Source organism: Dipodomys ordii, unplaced genomic scaffold (genome assembly GCF_000151885.1).
Source record: "Dipodomys ordii isolate 6190 unplaced genomic scaffold, Dord_2.0 Scaffold54, whole genome shotgun sequence".
NCBI classification, from domain to species: Eukaryota; Metazoa; Chordata; class Mammalia; order Rodentia; family Heteromyidae; genus Dipodomys; species Dipodomys ordii.
Genome location: NW_012267270.1, coordinates 3,977,503 through 3,985,728, shown reverse-complemented (window position 1 = coordinate 3,985,728; position 8,226 = coordinate 3,977,503).

Genomic DNA, 8,226 nt, shown 5'->3' with positions numbered 1-8,226 from the left:
GATTTTGAATATAATTATCCCTTAACCTATGGAAGAGTTTTATCCCAAAGACATATATTAGTGGGACTAAGAGGGTGGCAGCTTAATGTGACCATGATGCCTGGAGATAGATCCTTTGGAAAATTATTAAGTCATACCATCTGGATGTGATTATTACTAGTACTCATTTGCTAGGTTACATGGGCACATCACCTTGGAAAGGAACTCTCTAGCCAGCTGTATGGACAGCTGACACCTGACTGCCACCTAATGAGGGACCCCAATGTAGAACCATCCCGCTAAGAATCTCCTGTTTCTGAACCTCAAAACCAGAATGAGATACTGAATGTTTCTTATTTAAGTGGCTAAGCTTTCGGGTGATTTGTTGCAAGGTAATTTGCTAATATAGCTAGATACTGAGATGAACTTCTTCCTAAGCCTACTGCAGACCAGGGAAGAAGACAGTAGGAGAGGGCTGGGAAGGTGGCTCAGTGGTAGAGTGCTTGCCTTGCATGCATGAGGCCCTCGGTTCGATTCCTCAGCACCACATAAGCACAAAAAGCCGGAAGTGGGGCTGAGGCTCAGGTGGTAGAGCGCTGGTCTACAGCTGAAGAGCTGGGGGACAGCGCCCAGGCCCAGAGTTCAGGCCCCACAACCAACAACAACAACAAAAAAAGACAGTAGGAGATTGAGAAACACACACACACCTTACAGAAAGCTGGGAGCAGATGGACTGTCAGGAGCTAGGGGTAGAGGCCTTGGAGACCAAAGCAGCCCATGTCATAGTTCAGTGTGTTTATTTATACAGGCACTTGCACAAACAAAAGGCAAGGAGGAGCTGGGCACCAGTAGCTCACACCTGTAATCCTAGCTTCTCAGGAGGCTGAGACCTGAAGATCTCCATTCAAAGCCAGCCCAGGCAGGAAAGTCTATGAGACGCTTATCTACAATTAACTACCAGAAAACCAGAAGTAGTGAGGTAGCTCAAGTGGTAGAGCGCTTGCCTTGAGTTGAAGAGCTGAGCGCCCAGGCCCAGAGCTCAAGACCCAGCGCCGACAAAAAAGAAAGAAAGAGAGAGAGAGAGAAAGAAAGAAAGAGAAAGAAAGGAAGGAAGGAAGAAAGAAAAAAAGGAGAGAGGTGTTGTACGTGATAGGTAGCTCTCAGCAAAAGTTTGGTAATTAACAGGAAAAACATATGACCTTGAGTAAAGCTATCTGAGCTCATTAATTTAGCTCCAAGGCTAAGATATGAACTATGCCTTCCAACTGTTTGACTGTTCAACTGTTGCTGCCTCAGGTCATCAGGCAGAGATGACACGGTTCTGAACTGTTGCTCAAGGAACTCCTGTCTCTGGCTCCCAACACACCAATTCTCTACAAAAACAGGTAGCAGATGCCAGGCACTGGTGGCTCATGCCTAATCCTAACTACTCAGGAGACTGAGGTTTGAGGATTGCTATTCAAAGCCAGTTGGGATTAAGTATCAAAAAGCCAGAAGTAGGGTTGTGGCTCAAGTGATAGAGTACCAGTCTTGAGCAAAACAAAAGCTGAAGGATAGCACCCAGGCTCTTAGTTCAAGCCACAGGACACACACACACACACACACACACACACACACACACACACAGAGCCAGCCAGCCAGCTGGATTTGGCTCATTGGCTATCGTGTGTCTTGCCTGTTCTCCAATGACATTCTCTCTCTTGGTACCACACTAGAGTTTTAAGCTTTTCCCAGTTGTTTTAAATTTGAACTGTGTGTGTATGTGTTGATACTGGGGCTTGAACTCAGTACCTGTTGCTCTCCATTGGCTTTTTTGCTCAAGGTTGGTGCTCTACCACTTGAACCATACCACCACTTCTGGATTTTTGCTGGTTAATTGGACATTAAGAGTCTCATGGGGGTTGGGAAGGTGGCTCAGTGGTAGAGTGCTTGCCTCCCATGCATGAGGCCCTGGGTTCAATTCCTCAGCACCACATAAACAGAAAAGGCCGGAAGTGGTACTGTGGCTCAAGTGGTAGAGCACTAGCCTTGAGCTGAAGAGCTGAAGGACAGCACCCAGGCCCAGAGTTCAGGCCCCATGACCAACAACAACAACAAAAAAAAGTCTCATGGATTTTCCTGCCCAGGCTTGTTTGCTTTATTTATTTATTTGTTTATTTGATCAGTCATGGGGCCTGGGTGCTGTCCCTCAGCTCTTCAGCTCAAACCACTTGAGCCACAGCACCACTTCTGGCTTTTTCTGCTTATGTGGTACTGAGGAATTGAACCCAGGGTGTCATGCATGCAAGGCAAGCACTCTATCACCTTCCTAGCCCCCAGGCTGGCTTTAAACAGTGATCCTCAGATCTGTCTCTTGAGTAGCTGGGATTACAGGCATGCTGGTGCTCAGCCTATTTTATACTCTCTCTCTCCTCTCTCTCTCTCTCTCTCTCTCTCTATTTTGTGCTGGTCCTAGGGCTTGAACTCAGGGCCTGAACATTGACCCGGAGCATTTTTGTTTAAGGTTAGTGCTCTACCATTTGAGTTACAGCTCCACTTCCATATTTTTGCTGGGCAATTGGAGATGAGAGTCTCATTGACTTTCCTGCCTGGGTTGGCTGCAAACCATGATCCTCAGAGCTCAGCCTCCTGAGTAGCTACGATGACAGCCATGAGCCACTGGTGTCTGGCTCCTCCTTGCCTTTTGTTTGTGCAAATTCCTGTATAAGTAAGCACACTAAACTATGGTATGGGCTGCTTTGGTCTCCCAAACCTCACAGATAAACTCAGTCCTCCTCATTTCTACTTGGAAGTCTCTCGAATCCTGGAACATTTTCCTAACATCAAGCCACTGGGGGGAGCCACCAGCCTATGGACCCATGCCCCTGGAGCCTGGTCTTTTCCTTGCTAGCTTTTACTTAGATGTCTTCCTCTAGCTGGCACTTCTATGTCAAGCCAGATACTCTGATCTCCCCTATAAATGATGAGACCCCAGCTGGGCACTGGTAGCTCACGCCTGCATCCTAGCTACTCAGGAGGCTGAGATCTGAGGGTCGCCATTCAAAGCCAGCCTGAGCAGGAAAGTCCATAAGACTCTTATCTCCAGTAAACCACCAGAAAACTGGAAGTGGTGCTGTGGCTCAAGTGGTAGAGCACTCACCTTGAGCTGAAAAACTGAGGGATAGCACCCAGGCCCAGAGTTCAAGCCTCATGTCTGACAAAAAAGAAAAAAAGAAAAGAGAGAGAGAGAACCCTTAGGATCTGCCATCCTCTCTCAATTTGGCCCTTTTGTGGCACATTCATTCTAAGGCCATCCATGCATTCAGGACTCCACAGACTAACTGTGGCAGCCACCACACAAAGCACACACAAATACTGGTGTCACTCTGCTCCCTAGCTAGAGCTTGAGAATGAGGCCACAGCTCCTCATCTCTGAATCCCTAAGTCAACCTGAAGGTTCTCTCTTTTCCAAGCAAAGACACCATGGTTAAGTCTAACATCTTTGCTCTTCCCATCCCCCTCCACATCTCCCTACCAGAACTGGCTGTGGTTGCTGCTTTCTTTTTCCTCTTCCTCCTCCACCTCCTCCTCCTCCCCCCCCCCACCTCTACCTTCTCTTCTTTCTCCTTCTCCTTCTTCTTTTTCTTCTTCTTCTTCATGGGACTTGAACTCAGGGCCTAGGTGCTGTTCTGAGCTCTTTTGCTCAAGGCTAATGCTCTACCATTTTGAGCTGTGGTTCCACTTTCGGTTTTTGTGATTAATGGGGGATAAGAGTCTCACAGGCTCTTTTCTGCCTGGCTGGCTTTGAACCATGATCCTCATTTCTTAGCCTCCTGAGTAACTAAGATTCGGGTGCAAACCACTGGCACCTAGCTTGTTTCTTTTCTTTATTTGTTTATTGTGGTTTGTCAACAAACTTTCTTAAGTAGATACACCAATTCTCCTAACTTTCTGGCACTGTATCCAAGAAAATAAAAGAAACCCAGTGCTAGTGGTTCACATATACAATCCTAGCTATTCAAGAGGCTGTGATCTGAGGATTAAGATTCAAAGTCAGTCTGGGAAAACAAATCTGAGAGATTCTTCTTTTCTAATAAGATAAATTTAGTCACATATTTTATGCCACAAGAGTTCTGTCAATCCACAATGGCCTTCAGGGATGAATCACATTCACTGTATTTATCCAATGTTAACACATAATAGTAGTTTGTTGAAGGAAACTAAGGAGATTTTATACACAAAGGCAACTGAAAACACTTGGATTTTACAGACATGAGTTTACATGGATTTAACCAAAGAAGAAGTTCTTTCTTAAGATTGTATGCCAGTCTTTGAAACAAAATGACTATGACAAAGAAACTATTATACTTGAAATCTTGGGCCCTTGAAATCTTGGGCCCTGTTAAGAAGTTCTTTGTTGACTAAGCAATTTTATTTTTGCATGTACATTTCATGTACTTTGAAATTTGTTAAATGGATTTTTGTGGGGTGATATTTTAGGAAGGAAACAAATGTTAACCAGTTTGAAATATTTTTTTGCCAATCCTGGGGCTTGAACTTAGGGTCTGGGCACTGTCCCTGAGCCTCTCTGTGATCAAGGCAAGTGCTCTACCACTTGAGCCACAGCACCACTTCCAGCCTTTTCTGTTCATGTAGTCCTGAGGTATCAAACCCAGGGCTTCATGCATGCCAGGCAAGCACTCTACCACTAAGCCACATTCCCAGCCCTCGGTTTGCAATTTTATCTGTACAATATCAACATCTCGGTAGCTGTTACTAGATCTTACCTCTCTGTTGTACTAAGGAATTCAATATACAAGAATCAATTACTATTAGCAATTTAAACTTGAAAGTGACTATTGCTACTTTGAATGTGAATGTAGGATATTTCTGATTGTTTTGTTATTATAAAGGTGATGTACAGGGAGGTTTCAGTTACCTAAGTCAGGTAAAGAATACATTTCTTTTTGGACAATGCCACCCCTTCCCTAGCTCTCTCCCAGTTTTTTCCTCCTGTTCCTACCCACAAGTTGTAGAATATAGTTTTAAACACAGTGAGACTCTTATTTTTAATTAACCAAAAGCTGGAAGTGGAACAGTGTTTCAAATGGTAAAGTGCTAGCTGTGTGGGAAAAAGCTAAGGAAGAACGTGAGGCCCTGAGTTCTAAAAGGTCATAATGTTGTTTGTTTATTTGTTTGTTTGTTGGTCGTGCAGCTTGAACTCAGGGCCTGGGTGCTGTCCCTGAGCTTTTTTTTTTTTTTTTCTGCTCAAGACTATCACTGTACCACTTTGAGTCACAGCTCCACCTCCTGTTTTTTGGAGATTAATTGGAGATAAGAGTCTCTTGGACTTTCCTGCCCAGGCTGACTTCCATGAAATCCTCAGATCTCAACCTCCTGAGTAACTGGGATTACAAACATGATTCACTGTCCCCCCTCACTCCCCCCCAACCCCTGTCTCCACTTTCCTCCTTCTATCTCTGACCCTCGCTGCTTAAAGTTTGTATCTTGTTCTATTTTCTATACCTTCCTTTGAAGCAATAGGAATATGATCTGGATTGCAGACAGTAAAGGGAAGGGCTGAAAGGGGTTTCTGAATAATACTGTATATTATTATATCATTACAGGTAGGGAACCATTGGTATTCCCATTTCACAAATAAGGAAACTGAGGCCTAGAGTTCTTGAGACAAAACTCTGGGTTTAGAAGCCTCAGAGTCCTCAGTAGCACATAAACAGAAAAGGCTGGAAGTAATGCCATGGCTCAAGAGGTAGAGGGCTAACCTTGAGCAAAAGAAACTCAGGGACAGTGCCCAGGCCTGAGTTCAAGCCTCAGGACTGGCAAAAAAAAAAAAAAAATCTGAGGAAAGACAGTAAGAGATCAAGGAACACACATACCTTACAGAAAGCTGGGAGCAGGTGGATTTTCATCACACAGGGGTAGGGGTCTGGGAGACAGAAGCAGTACATACCATAGTTCAATACGTTTATGTAGGCACTTGCACAAAGAAAAGGCAAAGAGAAAGTGTGTTGTACATGACGCATAGCTCTGAGCAAATGTTGGCAGTTTGGCAACTGACAGGAAAAATGGCTTATGGGTAAAGCCATCCAAACCCAAGGTTCCAGCTCCAAGGCTAAGAAAATAAACCTTGGGACCTATTGACTGTTGCCGCTTCAGGTCATCCGGGCAGAGCTGACATGGTTCTGAACTGTTGCTCAAGGAACTCAAGTCTTTGGCACCCAACACATCCCCCTGTTTCTTTATTTAAAGCGGCATGTTGTGGAATTCTTAATACAGAATTTCTTCTTCCACCTGCCTGTCTGATGACTGGAACTTATTAAGAATCAAAGAGTTAAGTTTGACCAATAAATACTCACAAGTATTATTTATTTTTATTTATCCCTCTGTGGGTCTGACTGTAAAAATGCTGCAGAGGATCAAATCTGTAATGACAAAAGACAACAGTAGTCATTATTAAAGCTTTTTAAAACAGCAACTGATTAAGCTCTCCAGTTATTTTTATTGCATATAGTACTTCAGGATACTAATTAAGACCGAAACCATTGGAGATGTCACCAAGCTTTTTTAATTGTAACGAGGCACAAAAGAACATAGGTGACCTTCGTGTCCTTTTCATCTTCATATCCAAATGAATTCTGGCTTAGTTACACCTTTGCTTTAATTTTGACCTTAGGAAAAATCTTTTTTTTTTTTTTTTGGTAGGTGGTGGGGCTTGAACTCTGGGCCTGAGTGCTGTCCCTCAGCTATTCAGCTCAAGGCTAGCGCTCTACCTCTTGAGCTACAGCGGTTTTCTAGTGGTTTTTATTGGAGGTAAGAGTCTCACAGACTTTCCTGCCCAGGCTGGCTTTTAACGGGGATCCTCAGATCTTAGCCTCCTGAGTAGCTAGGATTACAGGTGTGAGCCACCAGCACCCGGCTGACCTTAGGAAAAATCTTTAGCTCAGTTTTTAAAACCACAACCAATTAGTTACATACCAGCTTTACTATTATTTTTTAAGTTCTATCTTATAAAACTTAAGACATACTCTACCATCTGCTACTTATTCCAACATTTGGTGGTTAGTCTTAATTTCTTCCTTTTTCCATTTCAGAATAATTAAGACAATTCTTACTTCCCAAATTCTTATCTAAAGGAAATCACTCACCACCCCCTCTTAATTATCTTCCAAAGCTTTTCTTTACAGTGTTTTTGTAAGATCTCTGTTTTGGGGTTGGGAAGGTGGCTCAGAGGTACAGTGCTTGCCTCGCACGCATGAGGCCCTGGGTTTGATTCCTCAGTACCACATAAACCGAAAAAGCTGGAAGTGGTGCTGTGGCTCAAGTGGTAGAGTGCTAGCCTTGAGCTGCTGAGCTCAGGGACAGCGCCCAGGCCCAGGGTTCAAGCAATACGCTCCGGGGTATTAGTGCAATCGGTGGGTTGCTTGCTGCCCAAGGGGCAGGGGACATGGCTGTCTGGACGCTCGGGTCCAGAGCTGGCGCAGGCTCGCCCAGCGAGAGAGAGTGGCCCCGCTGGGCTGAAGACTGACCGGCGACCGGGACAGAGCAGCAGGTGCCCTCGGCCTCCGGGGCGGCCTCTTGCACACCTCCTGCTTCCCTCCTCCAGTACTTTCCAAACTCTCTCCTAGCTCTTCTTCTCAAATCTCACGGCTTTCCATATGGGAGGCAGGGTTTTGTAGCGGTGAGGCAAGGAGTCCCCAGACCTAAGGCTGGGAAAAGTGTCCCCCCCAATCCAGGCCTATGAGGAGGAGGTGAGGAGGCGTCCATCCCCTGGGTCCCTGGCAACCCGGCCCCGGGAAGTGGAGCCCAGGATGAGGGCGGGGCCTTGTAGATTAGGGGACGTCCCTTAACTAGATGGGCGGAGCGAGGGAGTCCCTCCGAGGGAGATGTGGGCGGGACTTCCCGGATTATGGGGCGGTGCCCGAGGGCGTGGTTTCCCAAGAACGCTGGCTCGACCAACGAGGGGCGAGGCTAAACCGCAGAGGGCGGAGCTTTGGTGAGGCGGAGCTCTGGTTGGGGGCGGAACTAGAGGGGCGGGGCATGGTCTAGGGGCGGTGCTGTCTTGGCTCCTCCCCTCCCCCTCGGCCTCGGGTGTCCCCGTGACGAGGCAGCGCGGAGCCACCGCGGGTCCGGCCCATCCCGCCGCAGCAGCCCGGAGGCAGAGCAGGGGTGAGGCGGAGAGAGAGCAGCGCCGAGTGGGGCCCGGGGCTCAGCCAGGTGAGGCCGCCGGGGCGTAGGGGGCGTGGGCTG